This window comes from Candoia aspera, chromosome 2 (assembly GCF_035149785.1).
Source record: "Candoia aspera isolate rCanAsp1 chromosome 2, rCanAsp1.hap2, whole genome shotgun sequence".
In the NCBI taxonomy this organism is placed as follows: Eukaryota; Metazoa; Chordata; class Lepidosauria; order Squamata; family Boidae; genus Candoia; species Candoia aspera.
The window spans coordinates 219,841,749-219,862,010 of NC_086154.1; positions in this window are offsets into that span (position 1 = coordinate 219,841,749).

Sequence of the window (20,262 nt, forward strand, 5' to 3'; positions counted from 1 at the left end):
AAAGCATTAGATGCTAAGTAGGGTTGAGGATAAAATGGGTTGCAGTAGTTTCTCACAACGATATAAACATCCAAAAATAGTATTAGCCTGTTTGCTAACTACAGAGGCAGAGATATTGCTGCTTGCTCTGGCCCAATGCAAGCTAACATAAACCCATCATGGATTAGTTAGGAGAACAAGAAATAGAAACGAGAGCTCCAATCAAAGGAAAACAAAAGCAGTGTTAAAAAATATTGGAAAATATCAGAAGAAGCTCAGACGGTAGAGTGACACACTATGGAAACAGTTCAGTAGAGGGGAAACTCATTTGTCACTCCTACAAATGTGAGAGAAAGGTCAAGCTTTTATTTTGGCAGTGCCACTGGAACAAAGCAAACCTTGACAGGGCAACGTTCAGTCAGGGACTGGCAAGAAACCTGCCACTAAATTGGTTTAGGTTTTCAAACTACTGACAGAAACTGAGACAGATGATGTGCTCATCATATTACAGATGGGTCATGAGTTTCAATATTGGTATTGTGAGGTAGCTTTGTTGGGCCTGACATTAGGTAGTGAAAACCCTTGAAAAACAAATCACGCTGCCTAAGGGGAAGAGCCAAGTTGGCACGTCATAACAACAGACCCCCTTATACGAGTCGGCAGGAGGGTATTGCTGGCACCGGAAAGAATGGCCAATTCTATTTAGAAACCACTCCAGCAAAGCCTCTTCTGCAGCTCAAAATCTCCAAGCTATGCAAATGGGAAAAAAAGCCACAACAATAGCTTTGTCAAACCCAGAGCTCACAAAAGTGACCAATAAAGACAAAACGACTGTTGTGATGCATTTGGATGGAGCACGTGCTTCGTCGGAATATCGTAAAATCATCCAGCTACATATGCTGAGAAAACTTTGCCAGCAGTAAAAGGTGAGATGAAATGCATGCACATCATACATTTGCATAATATATTCTTGGTTTGAAACAAAAGGGATGCTTGTAGAAACCAAGCATGCCAGAAGTGTTTTATTTTATTAAGTCTTTTATTCTAATAAAAAGACTAGAATTTCATTTTAGCAAGATGGTGTATGCTTGTGGATCTTTCTTTAAAGGCTCAAGGAACACAAAATAGAGTGTAGAAAATTGATACCATTCTTCCTCAGAAAGAAAGCTTAGCAGATACATCAAATGTCAAAGACTGATTAAAAATGGTAAAAAACGAAAGCATTTGAATTGGGATGTCATTATGCGCAACTGCTTCCCTCTTCCTTTTAGAGAGGTGTTGTATGTCCTTCACATTATGATTGGCCACAGATTGTGTGTAACTGTTGAGAGGATGGAAAACATAATGTTCACTTTTTTTTTCTTTTGTAGGAGTTACAGATATAATTCCTTAGCCTTGCTACTGCAGTTATCAGGCAACAAAGCCAAATGAATATATTCACCAGGAAGATGCAGGGAATAAAAGGAAGATAATAACTCTGCATCTTTCAGAATGTCTAATCTGGAATCCTTAAAGTGTAAATGAATAAGAAATATAATAAAATCAGCAATTCTGCTATCCAAACTGTAAGGAAACATATGGTTTCATGGGAACATCCTGGGTTCTCCCACCTTTCATGACCTTCTAAGTAAAACTGTAGGTCTTCATATCCAAAAGTCAGTCTGATTTTCTGGTTGATTCTTGGACTTTCATTGTAAAAAATAGGCCTTGTCTACAAAGACTTACTAGAAAGAGGTTTCTGATATTCCATAGCAGCATTTATTGAAAATACCAACAGAGCATACAATTTTTAAAACACTAAAATAAATATCCATTAAGCATACAAAATAAATGTGTCCCTATTACCAAGAACCATAACTAGTTAGAACAAACTCTATATACTTATAATAGTGGATTTCATTAAAATGTATTATATTTTTCTCTAGAAACTTTCATAAAGGGAAATTTTACTAAACTAGAGAAGAGACACACATCTCTTTATCCGAGATAGTCAAACACTGGGGGAGTTTATGTGATGGCCTGATATTTCAAGTGATTTGCAAATTGTTCTATATAAGAATCACCCCACTTGTAACTTATATTAGAACAACAGAAAGTAGAACTAGACAGTGGGGCAATGGGACACTAGATAAGATTTTATTCAGATCCCCAACCCAGCCACAAATATTTTACCCAAAATAATAATTGAAGAAACAGTGGATGACCTTCTGAGAAGTCATCTGAGGCACTTGGCCCAAGGGACTGTAGCATAATGGCAGAGCATGTGTTCTGCCTGCCAAAAGTTTCATATTCAACCTTTAGTGTTTTTGTCCATTTGAAAAGAGTCTTCTCTTCAATATTGAAAGTCATGCTAATCAATGCAGGCACCATGGAGATGATCAGCTCAATGGTCAGACTCTTTGACTGGTTTCATAGTTCCATGTAGACTACTGCAATGAGCTCTACATGGGGCTACCCTTGAATAGTATCAGGAAGCTATAGCTGGTTCAGAATGCAGCCACACAAGCAGTTTTAGGGGCCCCAAGGATGGTGCATGTAACATCTTTGCTGCACGAGCTGCATTGGGTGCCAGTTTGCTTCCAGGTCCAATTCAAGGTGTTGGTCATTACCTTTAAAGCCCTACATGGCATGGGTCCAGGTTACCCCCATTACCTTGACCCGTCCCACCCGGTCAGGCAGAGAGGGCATGCCACAGACCCTGTCCATGAGGGATTGTCAGTTGGTGGAGTCCAGGAAGACAGCCTTCTCTGCTGTGGCCCTGCCCTGTGGAATATATTGACCCCAGACGTAGGCAGGCCTCCACTCTCCCAGCCTTCTGAAATGGAGTGAAGACCTGGCTCTGCCACCTTGTTTGGGGTGGGAGGGGGGTAATCAGTTGTGGGGGTGGTTAGCACCTTGAAGAGGCCTCAGGAATTATATGTATTTAAATTAAAATCTTTTGATTCACCATCTTGGATTCTATACTTTATACTTATATTTTTATGAAGAATTTTGTTTTTATTGTATTTTAATCTGTAGTTATTTTAATTTTATTGTAAACTGCCCAGAGTCGCTCTTAGTGAGGTGGGCAGTGATGAAATATGAAATATAAATAAATAAATAAAATGATCATGTGATTCCCTAGTGATTTGGAGTACGCTGTAAACCAAGCCACTGCGTTTGTAGTTGATTGCTTAGTACGTATGTTCTCCATGAGGCTAAGCAACTGTCTTTTATACAACAGCCTGGGGTTAAGCAAACCATGGTTTAATATGCTGCATTAAGACAGCTGTTATAATACAGTTTTTTAAAAGAGGAGTAAAATAACTTTTAGAAGCATTGTGAACATTCCTGGTGATTTTTCTGTTAATAATTCTTGCCGAACTGTCATAGGGAGATAAGACCATATACTAAGTGAAACCTTTTGTCCATGTGACCTAGTAAAAGATAATCTAATGTTGATTTTTTTTTCCCCCTATCATTAGTTTTGAAGAGTTGTTGCTGATTGTTTTTACTAAAGCTTCAACTTAATGAATGTTCAATCACTGAATTGTTATCTTGAAAAATAATAGGTTTACTAAATAAACCCATTGGTCCAAATAATTCAGGACACTCCACTCTTACTATACTGGCAAAATAAAAAGAGTTTTTGTCTTTGGCAATTTCATAACATATGATCACCATGGTGCAAAAGAGTTGAATTGTGCAAAATGCTGTTTTAGGAGTCTGATTCGCATTGATCTGATCATATTTCCTCTTAATATACAAAGATCACAGGGCGGGGCCAACACAGCTCTGAAAATGGGACTGAATTAGAATGGGATTGAATACAATACAATAGAATAATATTTATTCAGTCAATGACCAGCAAAATTTAAAAGGACAAAAGCAGAGTGCATACACATGCAGGTTGAATGAAGAGTAAGTCCTCCAATGTCACCAACAGATGACAGGACTGACTTGCTAGAAGCTCTGGTGTGTTTTTTAGAATCTATTCTTTCACTTCAGTTGATTGGAAGTTGCATTGAGAAAGGCTGAATTGTTATTGTTCATGAAATGGAAACCTGCAATGACTGTTTGTCAGTACACTTTAAGCAATGTGTCATGATTGAATTTTTGACTGCCAAACCAGTCCCTTCAACTGAAATTCACCATTCAATACTGTTTATTATATGGTGATGACTGTGTTGATGTGAGTACTGGGTGTCACTGAACCAAGAAAAGTAAAGATGGCAAACCAGGAAGAGCTAATTTGTGTGATCAAAAATGAAGATGATGACCTGTCACAGCAACTGATGGATTTCACATGAGAAAGGTTGATAAACTGATTAAGGGCAATCAAAGGGAAACTGCTGTCCAGCTTGGCATTTCACAGGGACATTTAGGTTACATTATTGATGTTCTTCAGTATTGGAAGGTTTGTGCAAGATGGATTCCTCTCATGCTGACAGCAGAGATGAAAGCTTCAAGAGTTGAAATTTGCCAGCAATTGTCGTCATGCTACAAAAATGAAGGTGAAAAGTTTCTTAATCATTATGACAGCCTCCTGGGCTCATCATTTTGATCCAGAAATGAAGCGTCAGTTAATGGAATATCATCACAAGCTTTACCTGCCTCCCTCTACCACCCAAAAAATTAAAAAGAAAAAAAAAAAAAGATCAGAAGTCAGGCTTCAGCAACAAAATTCATGATTACTATTCTTTGGGATGCAGATGGTGCTTTTTTAAAAAGAATTTTATTAAGTTTCAAGACAAAGATAAAAACTATGAAAAAACAAAAAAAAACTACAAAAAGGAAAAAAGAACTAAAAAGGCGTGAAAACACAAGAGATTTTTTTTTTTTTCAAATTTACAAAAAGATGTGACTTCTGACTTTTAACAGCAAGGATATACAAAAAATTTCTATAATCAATCTCTTACTCTATATTAAACCAAAACCACATTATTTCTATAAATCATTCCACTTTAGCACATTAAAAAAATCATTAAGTACAATTATTCCCTCCCCTTATATTAAAATAAAGAAAAAAAAATCATATAAACCTCCTAAACAACTCCCCCCCCAAGAAGATAACACTTATTTAATTATTCCCTTCCTACTACTATTCTATACATTTCTGTCTACTATAATAAAAATCAAACTAAAAAACACATAAATTGTCTGCATTATATTTAATAGTACAACAGTTTTAATAATCTTAATCTTAATAAACCCAAAACAACAAAAACAATTCAAAACAGTAGCCTTAAATCAAATCCTTAAAACCATCTAAATAAACATTTTTATACCCTAATAATCTTAATCCAAATCCTTAAAAGCAAATAACATCAGTTATTTATCAGTTTCTTGTGACTTCTACCAAGCTTTTATGCAAGATATTCAGGACATCGTGGAAAATATGAGGCCTAAAATGTGCCATTAGTTTGGGGATGTGGTGGATGAAATTGAGTAATTCAACAGTGATAGAAATGTTTCTTCTAAGAGTGAGATTGGGATTTCTGTTGAGATTCTGGATGATGATCAGATAATGGAGTTGGAGAAAATTAAGGGAGAGAGAGAGATCTGCAAGCAACAAGTGAAATTGACTTTCTGGTGGAATGCCTTGAAAAAGAAGGGGTCATTATGTGTGGTTTTTTGAAGAGCAGCTGGAATTTTTGAGGGGGGCAGTTGGGCTGTTTGATTTCTTTTTCCAGGAGAAAAGCTCTGTGCACATTGTGGGGATATGTAAATGCTCTGGTTTATTTTGAAGTGGGATAAGGGTTAAAGAATGTTTACCTGGATTGCTTTAAGGTTCTTCTGATGTTATTTGCTTTTTTAGGAATGCAGATGGTCTTATTCGCATGGATTTCTTTATAGCTGACATCACTCAGAGAGTTATACTGAAGCACTCAAAAGGTTGAACCAACAATTAAGCAGAGTTCAGAAACACAAGAAGGACATTTTGATGGAATATAACAACACTAGGCCTCACATAAGCTACCCAAAAGGCAACTGCAAATTTGGATTTAACTGACTTACCCCATTCATCATCCAGTCCATATGCCATGTGATTTCCATCCTTTCCCCAAAATTGAAGGGATTTTCTGGGCATCTATTTGATTCAAATGAAGAGGCAGAAAGAACTATCAGGACCTGGTTGAAGAGACAAAGTGTGGAATTATTTTGTGCAAGCTTTAAGAAGCTTTCCCTTCATTGGCAGAGGTGTGTAGCAAACGATGATTAAATGAGAAGTAAATACAGATAATAAGAGAACTCATTTAAAGGAATATTTTCCTCTTTCATTTATTTAAATATCCCTATTTAAACTAAAGTTAGGAGGTAGAGGCATTACTTTTCATTCAACCCTCATAAACACAAACATACACAAAACACACTCACGCACACACACACACACACAACTGTATTTGAAACTCTACCTTTCTATCACAGGTCTAGCACTAGGAAAATGTTCTGATGTATGTATATTTTTTCCCCTCTTTTTGGATACATCATGTGAAGCAACAGATGAAGACTATACGAAGATTCCTGTTGGCCAGACCAAAGGCTTATCTACTTCATTGTTTTGTTCCCAGAGAGGCTAGCCAGATGATTTGGGAAGTCCACAAATAGAAGTCCATTTATGTCAGCATATTACATAGCTCTATACCTTGTTTTTCTTTATATCCATCATGGCCAATAACTCTCAATAGACCTAGCCTCCATTACCTTGCCTTGTCCACTTTAAAGTCATATGTACAACCATAAAGCCATCTATGGCAGATTGTAATCATTTGATGAACCATTTGCCCTCTTTCTTTTTGTCCTGACTACTGCTTTCAATATCCACTATTCAGAAGTGGAAACACCTGTCACCACAAAGCACCACATGAGACCCTGCCAGAGCTATTTGTGTGAGAGTAGCCAAGCAGGTCAGAGGTTAGACAGAATTGAGGTAGAACAATGATGCAGAAGGTATCTCTTCATTGCTCAGAGGCTAAGCGTTATTCCAAATTTATGGAAAATTACATTTCCATTGATTTGTGATCTACAGAAATCCTAATAGCTGAAAAAAATCATGTCCATATACCTGAAAAAGACTATTCCTAAAACAGCATGTAAATAGCTTTTAAAATAAGGAAATCAATTCTCTTTAAAAATGTTTGAGCAAGCAAGAATATTATAAGCTTTCTCAGCTAGCATTAGGTGAATAGAACATTATTTGGATCCCTTTCTCTTTCATTCAACTTAGAGTATCAGTTAGAACATCATGTTAAGCTGTCCTAGCATCTGGTTCCTTGGCAAGATCCATAGACAACTGGCAGTCAGGGCTTGATGTGCCTGTCAGATGGTTAAAAGGCAGCTGATGGAATGCACCTGGATTGTTCATCCAAATACTGCTTTTCTCCTATAAAACTCAGAAGATCAAAACAAGCATATTTGTTCTTAAATATGTTGCTGTAAAAAAATGGTATGATGAGTAAATGTATAATATCACTTTTGATTTTTTTTTCACGCATATAGGGTAGGCACATCATTAAAAGATTATACCACATTACAGAGATGGCAAAATGGAATGTAGCCAGGTCAATGGAAAATGCCCCTGGAAAAAAATCTATAACTGTCCTGACTCCCAGGAAACACTCTGAGACAGGGAACTGTACTCTAATGTTTATTTGCTAATACATAACAGTAATCCTAACAAACTGAACAAGCGTGGGAAAAACCCAGCCATATAAACCCCGCAGGTTAAGGCGGTCCCAATCTGTGCCTCTTGGAATGGCTCACCAATTCCTCAGTGCTACGCATGCGCTTAACAGTCTGGAAGGGAGCCCCCTGCTCGCCATCCTTACTCATGACAATAACCCCTGCCAGATTAACACATCTACTTCTAACTCTACTAAGGCTCCGTTTTCCATTATTTTCAAAGGACTTTGGAAAGTCCATCCTTTATCTTACAGTGGCATGCAAATCAGATTAGATAATTCAAATAGATTCAGAAAATTTCATTTAATACTTTAATTTGAAGACCTGAAACAGGTCAATTTGCTTTGTATAAATTGATTCAAAAATATGCAAGGCACTTGAGACTCATCAAGTAGATCCATGATTATTTGATACAAAATATCAATTTGATTCCAAAAGTCAATCCAATTTTAAAATTCAGTCAAGTCACCTTCAAAATGAACCTCTGAATTTAATTTCTGCAAAGCCCTAATTCTAAATGGGCTTATGGAACTACAATGTGTAACAGTTTGTTTACATCAGAGTATGCCTATCAGGATTTCTAAGTTTCAAGCTTTGAAACTACTTTATAAAACTCCCATTGCTATACTTTATACTTTGATACCCAGGCTCTTTCCATTACATTCTCTCAAACAAATACTCACCAGAATTCCAGATTTCTGTATCCTCCTCCTCCTCCTCATCATCTTAGCCCAAGAAAAAATGCCATCATAAAGTGAATAAGTGTTTTAGTACTCCAAAACTCTTTCAGCAGTTTGTTTCCTGGAAGAGCATGATACCTGACATTGGATAAAGAAATATGAAATGGTTAACCCCATGTTTGATAAAATAAAGATTTAAATAAAGCCCAAAGTCTAAATTCTAGTGCTCCAAATGCTTCTGGAAGCAGTTACAGAACACTGAAATGTTATCAATATAGGCAGGCCAGTTCAAACTCTGCATTCAGTCACAACAAATGTCCTTTCTCTCATATTCTTCTGGATCATCTCCAAAAGTGAGACTTGCGTGGTCAGCCAAGACACTATGGCTGATACCCAGTTTCAAAGTTCTCAGGTCTATTATCAGTAGTTTGGATCATGCCTTGAAAAAGACAGAAATGAGTATTACCTCTTAAGCAATTATGAAACTTGATAACTTCTGTATACAACCCCCTTTTTGGACTATTTTATGGTTATATTTTCTTACTGAAATAGTGAATGAAAAGCTAGATTTATGATTTCAACTTTCCTATTTGCAGATCTTGCGCAAATTGTTACAAAAGTAAGGCATTAAACCAAGGCCATGAATGTATTTGGATCTTTTCCTACTTTAAATTGTGCCTGAGGCTCGATAACGGAATTGCCAATTGATACTAGGAAGCTAGGCAACAATAGTGCAATACAAATTGGATGCATAGATATTGACCTTTAAATAGCTTATTTGATTTAGTGGCTCTCATGCCAGCTTCAGCACTTTTTTCCATGCACACAAAAAATGTATTGAGCTTCAAAGTGAATTCCTTAAAAAAAGATACATAACTCTCCTTTTTTTCTCTTAAAGTTAGCAAGAATGCCTCTTCTTCTTCTTCTTCTTCTTCTTCTTCTTCTTCTTCTTCTACTACTACTATTATTATTATTATTATTATTATTATTATTATTATTATTGTTGTTGTTGTAATTTACAATTAGATTCATGGTCAAAGACTGGTGATTAATTCAACTCCTAACCAAAGACCTAAGAATTATTCAGGTAGCATCTGAGGATATAAGCAGTTCCAAGCAGGGTTGTTGTTGTTGTTGTTGTTGTTGTTGTTGTTGTAAAATTAAGGTGTTCTGGTCCAATAAATTCAAAATTTCCAAATATTGAGGGACTCCTTTAGGTATCACTCCAAGGGCTCCAGTCATGACTGATATAATAGCTGATTTCTTTTTCCATAAGTGTTCAAACTTGCTTCAATCTGCAAGTCCTGGTATTTTGCAATTTTTTCAGTTTGCTTTTCCTCAGTCTTAGCATCACCCAATATAGCAACATCAATGAGCCAGACTTTCTTCTTTTCAGTTACTGTTATGTCAGGCATGTTAAGAACAAGGTACCAGCCTGTTTGGATTTTAAAGTCCAATAAGATCTTAACCCGCTCATTTTCCAAAAATGTCTCAACTTGATGGTCTCAGTGGTTCTTGTTACATTAAAATCCAAAGCTCTGGCAAAGTTTCCAATGAATAATTTTGGCGACTTGGTCATGACACTACTTATAATCAGTTGTGAATTTTTGCTGCAGCCACTGATCAAACGGTGAGTTGTTTCATCCTTTCCACTATGAAGGCGACATTTACTGTTGTTTGTTACATGATGAACTTTTGCTTTCATGCAATTAGTCAGCAAAGCTTGTTCCTGAGCTGCTAAAATAAAGCCTTCAGTTTCTTTTTTTAACACTCCTGATCTTAACCAGCTCCGTGTGGGTTTTTAATCAGCTTTTCCTTCTATATCCTTCAAGTATTGACCATGCATTGGCTTGTTCTTCCAACTAACAAATCAGTTTTCAATTGTTTCTTTTCTATATTCAGCCTTCACCTTTTTTGGTTTCAAAAGCTTTCGTTCATTGACTTCCTTCAATAAGGGTTCTTCACCTTTCTTAATATAGTCATTCAAGCCATGTTTTACTTCCTCCACAGTCTGTCTCACCCATAGGAGTCCTCTGCCCCCTTCAGCTTTATTATTATTATTATTATTATTATTATTATTATTATTATTATTATTATTTTAATACATTCTTAACCATTTTTTTAAATCTAGGAAAGGTGCAAGTGCTAATAATGTTTAGCTTGAGAACACCATGGAACATTGGTGACAATGCAGCCAAGTTGCCAAGAATCCTGACTCAATGAAATCTATGAAATATATAGTCTGCAGTTTTCTCTATTTTTCAGATTCCAAGAAAGCTCCAGGGAGTGAAACATGTCATCTCAGGAATCTGCCTTGGGTCCAAACAAATTGTAACACTGAAATTTATCAGTATAATAATGCAAGATTTGGCTTCTGGAAAGAAACAGAAGTTTTCCACCTGGCTGAATGTGTACTTGGTATAAAGGGAAAGGAAGACTGATTCTTAGCAAAAGAGTAATACTATATTTCCTACAATGTCTGTATTTTCTATGCAATTTAGATGACCTGTTCAGCATATTTTTATAACTGCCTACTCCAGGATAGTTTTACTGTACAACTTTTTCTAATGTGTTTTGATGTTTGTGTACTGCACACAGATGTGCATGTGCACATACACCCACACACACAATTTTGAATGTGAGTTAAAGTATTGACCAGGATATAAACTCATTTTCTAACCTTATCAGCAAAATTCAACCTTTCTAATCCAGTTTTGTAGACATGTATTAAACTTCTTGATTAAAGTTCTTGCTCTCTGAATATAGATTTGTTGTTGTTGTTTATTCGTTTAGTCGCTTCCGACTCTTCGTGACTTCATGGACCAACCCACGCCAGAGCTTCCTGTCAGTCGTCAACACCCCCAGCTCCCCCAGGGACGAGTCCATCACCTCTAGAATATCATCCATCCATCTTGCCCTTGGTCGGCCCCTCTTCCTTTTGCCTTCCACTCTCCCTAGCATCAGCATCTTCTCCAGGGTGTCCTGTCTTCTCATTATGTGGCCAAAGTATTTCAGTTTTGCCTTTAGTATCATTCCCTCAAGTGAGCAGTCTGGCTTTATTTCCTGGAGGATGGACTGGTTGGATCTTCTTGCAGTCCAAGGCACTCTCAGAATTTTCCTCCAACACCACAGTTCAAAAGCATCGATCTTCCTTCGCTCAGCCTTCCTTATGGTCCAGCTCTCGCAGCCATATGTTACTACAGGGAACACCATTGCTTTAACTATGTGGGCCTTTGTTGTCAGTGTGATGTCTCTGCTCTTAACTATTTTATCGAGATTTGTCATTGCTCTTCTCCCAAGGATTAAGCGTCTTCTGATTTCCTGACTGCAGTCAGCATCTGCAGTAATCTTTGCACCTAGGAATACAAAGTCTTTCACTGCTTCTACATTTTCTCCCTCTATTTGCCAGTTATCAATCAAGCTGGTTGCCATAATCTTGGTTTTTTTGAGGTTTAGCTGCAAGCCAGCTTTTGCACTTTCTTCTTTCACCTTCATCATAAGGCTCCTCAGTTCCTCTTCACTTTCAGCCATCAAAGTGGTATCATCTGCATATCTGAGATTGTTAATGTTTCTTCCAGAGATTTTAACTCCAGCCTTGGATTCCTCAAGCCCAGCTTGTCGCATGATGTGTTCTGCATACAAGTTGAATAGGTAGGGTGAGAGGATACAGCCCTGTCGTACTCCTTTCCAAATCTTAAACCAGTCCGTTGTTCTGTAGTCTGTTCTTACTGTTGCTACTTGGTCGTTATACAGATTCTTCAGGAGGCATACAAGATGACTTGGTATCCCCATACCACTAAGAACTTGCCACAATTTGTTATGGTCCACACAGTCAAAGGCTTTAGAATAGTCAATCAAACAGAAATAGATGTTTTTCTGAAACTCCCTGGCTTTTTCCATTATCCAGCGGATATTGGCAATTTGGTCTCTAGTTCCTCTGCCTTTTCTAAAGCCAGCTTGTACATCTGGCAATTCTTGCTCCATGAACTGCTGAAGTCTACCTTGCAGGATCTTGAGCATTACCTTACTGGCATGTGAAATGAGTGCCACTGTTCGATAGTTTGAACATTCTTTAGTGTTTCCCTTTTTTGGTATGGGGATATAAGTTGATTTTTTCCAATCTGATGGCCATTCTTGTGTTTTCCAAATTTGCTGGCATATAGCATGCATTACCTTGACAGCATCATCTTGCAAGATTTTGAACAGTTCAGCTGGGATGCCGTCGTCTCCTGTTGCCTTGTTATTAGCAATGCTTCTTAAGGCCCATTCAACCTCACTCTTCAGGATGTCTGGCTCTAGCTCACTGACCACACAGTCAAAGCTATCCCCGATATTGTTATCCTTCCTATACAGGTCTTCTGTATATTCTTGCCACCTTTTCTTGATCTCTTCTTCTTCTGTTAGGTCCTTGCCATCTTTGTTTTTGATCATACCCATTTTTGCCTGGAATTTACCTCCAATGTTTCTAATTTTCTGGAAGAGGTCTCTTGTCCTTCCTATTCTATTGTCTTCTTCCACTTCCGCGCATTGCTTGTTTAAAAATAATTCCTTATCTCTTCTGGCTAACCTCTGGAATTTTGTATTTAATTGGGCATATCTCCCCCTATCACTGTTGCCTTTTGCTTTCCTTCTTTCTTGGGCTACTTCTAGTGTCTCAGCAGACAGCCATTTTGCCTTCTTGGTTTTCTCTTTCTTTGGGATGTATTTTGTTGCCGCCTCCTGAACAATGCTGCCAACTTCTGTCCAGAGTTCTTCCGGGACCCTATCTACTAAGTCCAGTCCCTTAAATCGATTCTTCACCTCCACTGCATATTCCTTAGGAATATTAGTGAGCTCATATCTATCTGATCTGTGGGTCTTCCCTAATCTCTTTAGTCTGATCCTAAATTGTGCAAGAAGAAGTTCGTGATCTGAACTACAGTCAGCTCCAGGCCTTGTTTTTACCGACTGTACAGATGTCCGCCACCTTTGGCTGCAAAGGATGTAATCAATCTGGTTTCGGTGTTGTCCATCTGGTGAAGTCCATGTATAAAGCCGTCTCTTAGGTTGTTGGAAGAGAGTGTTTGTTATGCAGAGTGAATTGTCTTGGCAAAATTCTATCAGCCTATGTCCTGCTTCGTTTTGTTCTCCCAGGCCATACTTACCTGTAATTCCAGGTGTCATTTGACTGCCCACCTTAGCATTCCAGTCTCCTGTGATGAAAATAACATCTCTTTTAGGCGTGTTGTCCAGTAGGTGCTGCAGATCCTCATAGAACTGCTCTACTTCAGCTTCTTCAGCATCTGTGGTTGGGGCGTATATTTGGATCACTGTGATGTTAGATGGCTTGCCCTGAATTCGAATTGAGATCATTCTGTCGTTTTTTGGGTTGTATCCAAGCACTGCTTTAGCCACTTTACTATTAATTATGAAGGCTACTCCATTTCTTCTGTGGTCCTCTTGTCCACAGTAGTAGATCTGATGGTCATTTGATGTGAAGTGGCCCATTCCAGTCCATTTCAGTTCACTGACGCCCAGAATGTCTATCTTTAATCTTGACATCTCACCAATAACCACATCCAATTTGCCCTGGCTCATAGATCTTACATTCCAGGTTCCAATGGTGTGTTGATCCTTAGAACATCGGATTCGCCGTTCACCACCAGCACCGTCGGCCGCTAGCCGTCCTTTTGGCTTTGAGCTAGCTGCGTCATCACGTCTGGGGCTAGTTGAGCTCATCCTCTGTTCCTCCCCAGTAGCATTTTGACCATCTTCCAACCTGGGGGTCTCATCTTCCGATGGTATACCGACATATCTCTGGTTGTACTGATCCATTTAGTTTTCACGGCAAGAATACTGGGGTGGGTTGCCATTACCTTCCCCAGGGATCGCATTTAGTCTGACCTCTCTGTCATGACCTTCCCGTCTTGGGTGGCCCTTCACGGTTTAGCTTATGGCATCATTGAGGTGCTCAAGCTCCAGCACCACGACAAGGTAACGATCCTTTGCTGAAGATTTATAGATTAAATATAGATTAAAGTTGGGATCTACTTGCTACTTCACTTTTGCATTATTGCATAAAGTTTTGTTTCTTTTCCTGTTCCATTCCAGCCAAATCTGTATTACACTGTACTTTATTCATCTGGCACATAATTCCTGTACACTGCAAATGATGTTAATTATTCTATTACTATTTAAAGTTTAATGTATTAAAAACACTGTGCAAGCACCAAAGCTTGATTTAGACCCAATGTACACTGTTACTTTAAAAAAAAAATCCATTCAATTGTGTCCAATTCTTGGAGACGGTCTGGACAAGTCCCTGCCGTTTTCTTAGTATAACAGACTCGAAAATAATTCTTGCTTTTCTTCCCTTAGTCTAATGACACATATTTTGGGCACTGCTCATTCAGTTCTATTGCCTATGGTTGTTACTTCCAAAATTCATAAAAAATAATTTTCATTAAACTAGCTACTAAAATACAGGACAATGTGAATCAACTTAAACAAAGAAACCTTCATTCTAAGCTTATTATGCTTGGTTTTCCTTTATTTTTTCTTTCATTTGGATGTTCTGAGAGCACTGTAAGCAAAACAAAGAAGGAACTTACTGAGTTTGGGGAGATTAGAAATATGTAGCTCAAATAAATCAGGCAGAGCCTCCAAATTGTTCTTTTAAATTACTTCTTATTTTAAAATAGTGACATAATCCTTAACCAAAATGGTTTACATTCCCAAAGTACTGTAAATCATTATTGTATATAACTCAGCTAGTATCCCTGTTAATAGTTTGGAAAAAGTGACCAAGGATTGATCAACTCCTTATGTTGCCTGCAGGAAACAAATTGTTCACTTCACAGTGGGAATCACAGGCAACCAAAGAAGCAGATACTGTTCACATTCCTGAACAAGACAATCAGCTTCATTTGAGAAAGCTGGAAGCTCTCTCATAGGTAAATTATACAGCCATGATATATAGGACTAGAAATTGAGAAGCATATAAAACTAAATTGGATAATATAGTATATGGTTTCTGAATGGTGTGATTGCTTTTTCAAGTTTACAAACGTAAATGGCTTTTGAAAAAGGAGATTCAGAAGCATCACCTTCTTAGATTTTATAAGTAGCTGACTTCAGAGCTAAATACATTACCATTTTTAAAAATCTTTATTGTTTACTTCTGAGCTATTGTTCAATACAAAAATGATGTGGATCTGGGTTACTTGGGAAGAAATTACTTGCAAACATGCATTCTATTGCCTCAATGGCGTTATTTGTATTTTCCTTAAGGATGAGTTATTTTCCAAAGGGAACATGACTTAACTTCTAAAATAACATGTTGCATTCATCATTAGATTGGAAGCTGTTATGAGCCCTGCTCATCCACATATAGATCTAAAATTATAAGAAGTGGTGAGTAGCACCTCTTCTCTCTACATATTGCTGTGATGTCACTGAGTAGCCAGTCATTAGTGGTTAGAATATAGTCAGAGTTAGAACTTTGATGGTGAAAGGTTTGAGCTATGTGGAAGAGCTCAAAAGATACCTTGCTGTAGATAATCATACTGTACTCATGGCTAGTGAGCTGTTCATAGCTTAGGTGAGGAGGATCTTCTCACTATTCTTGCAAGATGAATTTTACATAGGAATTCTGCATGGGAACAACAGCTATTGCTGAAGGAATTGAGGGAAGAAGCAAGGGTGCACTTCTCTTTAATTCTCTCTTCCTGACTTTCTAACCAGTTGGAAATATCATTCTGATTTCATTATGTTTATATGTGTATTTGTATAATGTGGAAAAAAGAGAAAATAGGGGTTTTTTAAGGCAATTTAATAGCTAGAGATTTTTTCTGAGAAACAAACATGGATAATTTGCTCTTTTCAGAATTTATGTCACATAATTTTTTCAGTTTATGTCCCTCAGGTAGGAAGTCAAAACATATTTAGTACCGAATGCTACCTCAGCTCATACAAACATGTTAATGAGGAGAGCTGAACATTTACAATCTCACATGATGGCTACCTTAGGTCACAACATCCATTACTTGAAGTCAACACAAAGTGACTCAACAATTACACTGTCACGTATTGAAAGAACAATGACTATAATAGACACCAGAACTTTTGGCCTGATATCTCATTTGTAGTATATTATGGGGAGGAAAGGTTGGGTTACATTCTTATTTATTGTCTTATTCATTTAGCATATAAATAGATGTGCGCATCTTCTATCAGCTTGAAAGACACATGTAATCATTGTGTGATATGTCCAGGACCATTCCCGCCCCCAAAGTAAGTGAGCCCACTTTTATATCTTACTTTTATTTTTTTAAATGCACATGTTCTTTACTATTCATTATCTTTCTATTTCACTTTATCATTTTCATTTTATTATTTTGGATGGAGTCGCAACAGCAAAATATAGTTAAAAAGAAAAAGAAACTTTAATACTGAGATTCCATTTCTCTACTAGACAATTTTCTACAGATTTAAAAAGCAAAACTTTGGGGTGGGAAGCGGGGTAGAGGTTCCAGATAGAAACAGATAGGAGCTTCTATCTGTTCAAGAAAGAGTGGGGAGAATATGTGGTGAAGCCCCCCCCCCCCCCGCATTAGTAGAGGAGAATATGAAACCATGTCTTGTTTCATTGTTTGTTTTACTGAAGGGGAAAAATGCCTCTTTATTTTCTTTTGGAAGCAACAGAGAAATGGTAACTTCCCATCACCTGAACAAAGGCAAAGGATGGTACAGGGATGCTGAAGGAGAACAGGCTGCAAAAAATGTGACAGAGCTGGGAGAAGGCATAGAGGAGGCTGGAGAGAACAAACAGGCTGGAAAGATTTACTGGGAGTGGGATGAGAAGGGAATAGGGAAGGCAGCATCAGGGCTGGTGAAAAAGAAGAAAATCGAAACAGAAGAGGGAGAAAGATGCATGGAAAGAAGAAATCGAGAGCAGATAGAAAAATAGAGCCAGTCAGAAGGAGAGAAAGAACTCACAGTGTCAAGCATGCATATAGTGGAGAGTAAGCAGAAAAGAAAGTTGGGAAATGTCCGCCAAGAGTCCCTCTTTTGGGGGACATGGGCGGTAACAAAATTTGAATAATAAACAAACAAACAAATAAATAGATAGATAGATAGATAAATAAATAAATGTAAGCGTGACAAGGGACGATTACAGACTGAACTCATTCTCCTGCTGTCCATATATAACACAAACACTGTAGAGTTTGCACTCTTGATTATAAAAGAATATCTCAATGGAAAATATGTTGTGGAACTTGAATGGCAACACGGTGTTTAAGGGCATGAAAATTGACAAATGGTGCTTGTCTCACTGTCACAGTACAGATAATGGATACATTAGTAATTAGGATGATTTCTGTTCTTTCTTTGTTTATATGCCACCCCACTCAACATGAGGGGCCCACATATCTTGACTACTAATCAAGTTAAAATTGCAACATCACAATAATAGCAACAACAAAACCACAGTAATAACAAATTCATGAAAAATGTAGTCCTGGAAAAATCATATAACAAATAAATGTCCCCTTACGGGAGGGAATCATCCCATTCTTCAGACCCCATAGGCTTATTGGTTTCACAGAACATTAGAAGCTTAGGGACAATCTAATTTCCAGGGGTATACTATAACAGAGAAGGGGGGTGGGCAGCAATGGGGAAGGCCCTCCCCTGAAGTCCTGCAGATAGTATTCCCTGAGAGGAAGGATCTGGAGAGATTTCACCATCTACAGTCTTATTAGATGAGCAGTAGAAGAAGACAGTTCTAACAATACTCACATCCTAAGACATGAAGAGCTTTAAATGTGGCAACCAGCACTTTAAATTGCACCTGGAAGCCAAATAGCTTTTGGTGTAGTGATGTTGTGTGGATAATCTACCCAAGCTGTAGCACTCTGGATGAACTGCAGTTTCCAAATGCTCTTTAAGGGCAGCCTATGTAGAAGACATTGCAATAGTCCCAAACAGAGGTGATCCTGATCCAGGGAAAGCCAAAACTAGTGTACAAAATGAAGCTATGCAAAGCCCCTCCTAGTCACAACTGCCACCTGCTCCTTAAGCAGAAGCTGTAAGTCCAGGAAGCCTCCATGATGGGACTAACTCTACAATGCAACCCCATCCATATATCAATTCCAAAGCCTCAATATCTTTCTTTTGAAGAGAATACATTTTGTTTTCTTGAATACTCTGGAGTGATTTGGCCTACTGGTTTCTATATAATATTTGGCTCCAGTCTGGTTTGTTTATCTACTAATTGCTGTGATAATTTAGATGAAACTACCAAAATGTGCATGTGTTGAACCAGATAGATTTCAGTAACAAAAAAATCATTTTTTCTTTATTTGCTATGTTACTAGCAGCTGCAAGATTGCACACAGAGACACACATCACATATAGTATCCATATAAGGAAAGTATCTATAAAGGAATACTTATTATGTGAGGGATGAAGAAATGCCTAGAGTGATGGTGCCAAATAATGAAATGTGAGAGAGCTGTTTGGGCCTATGTTGTGGTGATAGAAATGGTGAGGTAATCATACTTCCCCAGTTTCTGTTTGAAAATTTGGGTCCAGCAGCTCTTTTCAGGTTAACTTGCTACCTGTTAGGGAGGGACTGTTGAGACAATATTCTTGCTGGTCATCATGACATATTCGTGAGGTTCTTTGCAGATAAGATTTCATATTTGCTTGGACAGAGTCTAGTGTGATAACTGGAGTAACGTCTTGCACTGTTATCTCGGATTCATTTAAGATTATAGAGCCTAAGCAAGTGGATAGGAAGTTCTGCATTCCTTCGAAGGTTGAATTTATTCTTTACTGCACTCTGTCCATCTCTATCTAGGAAAATAAAACTGTCCACCACTTTCACTTCTTCACTCCAGGTCAAAGGTCATTAAGGATTCTGGCTGACATTATTTTTGCTTTCCTAATATGTATGACTAATACTGTTTCTTCATGCCTTATTTATGCTTTCAAAATGAGATATTCCAGGTATTCTTTACTTTTGGCTAATGAAATTATCATGTCTGCATATCTAACTGTCAGTGTTTCTGCCTCCTATTTTGATTCCAGCTGCTATCTCTTTGAATCCTACAGTTAGAACACATTAACTGCATAAGTTAGATATGAGGACTATATAATATGTCCATATTATATATCCACATCCGTAATATATTTCCACATTCTGGCATATCTGTATAATAAAGCCTTCACCATTAGCCCCCATCTTACATTAGTTATATTATTTCATATCCTTCTTCCCTTTCAACAATCTGCCTGTGAACATTCGGCATTTCATGTATTCTATTCCTTCTTTGTAAGATTTTGAGCAAAATTTTGCTTGCATAAGGAATTTGTGCATTAATTTTATCTCATCACCCTTCTTCAATTTTACAGTCTCTAAGCAAGCAGTTCTGTTCCATACCAAACTACTGCACTCCTTAACAAAAAATGCAGTATACTCCTTCCCCACAAAGCCATAGTTAACCCATCCTCATAACATCTGATACCGTAATGTCCCTGATTCCCTTGATTCCTGGTTTCTCCATCACTATCCTGTAGGATCTAGCCACTGTGGAAGATACCCTAATTTGAATTAGTTACACTGGACAATCTGAAAGGGGAGGGGATTTACAGAAGCGTAATTTTTTGAAGAATCCATGCATTTAGAAAACAAAACCTAATTCTAACATATGTATCCCTATCTTCTTCATGCTTCCCTATCTCCTGTCTGCCTACAGACAATCGAACACTTTAATGAAGTGTTTAAAGCATGTTATATAGCATATTACAAAAACATAGAAGAGTTATAACTATATAATAATAATAAATCATGCACTAAAAACAAATTTAATCTAAATAGGACAAATAACTTATTTCTTCTTGGTAAATTTCAAACACGCTAACCAGAATATTTCAATCTCATTTGTGTTCTGAAAGA